Source organism: Etheostoma cragini, chromosome 3, assembly GCF_013103735.1.
Source record: "Etheostoma cragini isolate CJK2018 chromosome 3, CSU_Ecrag_1.0, whole genome shotgun sequence".
NCBI lineage: Eukaryota > Metazoa > Chordata > Actinopteri > Perciformes > Percidae > Etheostoma > Etheostoma cragini.
The window spans coordinates 30,308,919-30,311,463 of NC_048409.1; positions in this window are offsets into that span (position 1 = coordinate 30,308,919).

Below are 2,545 nucleotides of genomic sequence, written 5' to 3' on the forward strand. Positions count from 1 at the left end.
TATACATATATATATATATATATATACACACACATATATATATAAAATAAACAGCAAATATACATTATTTATGTATATGTATGTATGTGGATAAAGATTATAAATAAATAAATATCTTCAGATTTGACTTCTTTTCAAAACATTTCTATATTCTATATATTTTTACATGAAGTAAAATGGAGTTTATTGTCAATTTTATAACATTTGGAGAAAAAACTGTTTAAACAACTTTTTAAAAAAGTGTAAAAAAAGACAAAATTTTCAATAAATAAAGCAAATGTAAAAAATATTCAGTTCAATGCTTTCATTCACTTTGGATGTTTTTTTTATTTCATAACATTTCGAGAAAAAAATTGTTGATAATAGAACTTGTTTGTGATAAATGTAAAAAAAAAAAAAAGTCAAAAAAAGACAAAAATAATGACTAAAAAAGACAAAAGTCAATGAAAGTGACTAAAAATGTGAAGGAATGTAAAAAAAAAGAAAAGAAAATGACAAAAATGTGAAAAAAGTGAAACATTTTGGGGAAAAACCTACAAAAATTTCTAGTCTTAGAGAAAGTCAACAAACGAAGAAGTGACAAAATCCTTCCGTGAAAGACACAAAAAAGACGATAACGTTGATAAGTTTATTTTGAAATTTTGACACATATACAGTATATATACATATGTGTACATATACAGTATATATATGCTGCCTAATAGCTAGAAAGACCAGAGGCCCCAGGATGCTTCCCTGAGGGACGCCTCAGGGTTTCTTTAATAATGCCTCAAAAACGTTTTAAATAAAAAACAATTTAAAAATCCCTTTTATTTGTACACAATATTAAGACATATATAATATAGTTAATACATTATATATTTAATACATTATATATTTAAAACAACTGTTACGCTCCAAAACTTAAGACAATAAGTTTTGGACAGGGATCAGCTGCTCGTCTCTGGCTTCAAGACGAGATCAAACAAAAACATATTTCAACATATTTTAACATTTTCTTTCCGCATTTTGTTTTTTAACCCTTGTGTCGTCCTCCGGGTCAAAACTGAAAATTAGCAATTCAACGCTTTTAACGTTTTTGAGATAACTTTTTGACGTTTGAGATCTTTTTTTTTTTTATCACTTTTTGATAATTTTGTCAACCTCTTCTTCCTTTCTGTACCATCGGTCTACGTCCACATCACTAAAACCAGAACATCACCACTAGTTTTACACTGTTTTCTTTTTCAAATTCATGGTCAAGAAACTTAATTTAAATGAAATTATCATTTAATCATTTCAAATCAAAAAAAAAAAATCAAATCATTTATTTGTATTTTGTCAACGTTTTTGTTCCGGGGAATATTTGGACAATTTGGATGGAAGAATCCCAGATTTCTGATGTAGAAACTTTTAGAACCGGGTCAGATTTGACCCGGGACAACAGGAGGGTTAAATTTCCCTTTTAACCCCAGAAGGTCGTAAATTACTGAGCAGAAACACGCGGAAGAAGAAGAAGAAGAAGAAGAAGAAGAAGAAGAAGAAGAATCACCAAATAAATAACAGAAAACAGAACAATATCAAAAAGAAACAAGATTTCATAATAAAAGTCTAAATAACTTGGAGCTGCATGATTTCAAAATAAAAGTCTAAAATATCTCCGCAGGAAGATGATGAATGTTGTTTATCTTCACTCAAACGCAGCCGTTTCACTGTTGCCATGGGAACGTTAGGAAGTGAAGTCATTACAAGACAGTCTCTTCTTTTCGTCAAATCTGTTTTTTCCTCTTCCTCTCCTCCTCCTCCTCCTCCTCCTCCTCCTCCTTTCCCTTCCTCCTCCTCTCCTCTTGTTCGACTGACAGGCTTTGTTGTTTTGATGCTAGCTTGTAGCTAAGCTAGCACTCATTTAAAAACCTTTTAGCTTTCTTTCGGGCGTCTGACGTCGGCGTGTTGTCTTTTCCGTATGAATGAAAATGAATGAGCTAATCCCGATAGCGTTATTATTATTATTATGATTATTATTATGATGATGATTATTATTATCATTAATTATTATATTACTACCAGCAGCCTTCCAGGATTTCCTTGCACCAACTTAAAAATGCTCAATGACAACGACATCCTTTCCATTATATTCTTCACATATTTTGAATTGTCATGTGTATTTCTTCTTCCCGTAGGCTAAATAAAGGTATTTCCACCATTAATACGTAAACGTGTATCCAAAAACAGGAAATAAAATCCCAGATTCTCAGAACTTCCCTGGGGGAGGACACTCTTACATTTGGATGTCCTAGTGAAACGACATCTCGCACAATAGGAACACCATATAGATGGAAACACCTTCGGTTCTAGATATAAATATGGCCGAACGTGTTACAATAACCGCCTCATAGACGCGTCACCATGACGGGAAAATAACAATTAGTTAGTCACAAAGACGTAATAACATCTGTAATAAAAGCTCTGGAAGCCCCGTCCATGATATACAGTAAAATATTAAAGTTTATATGGCTTAAACTGTCCCGGCTCTCCCCAACGTGTTGTTATCGTCTGTATTAAAGCC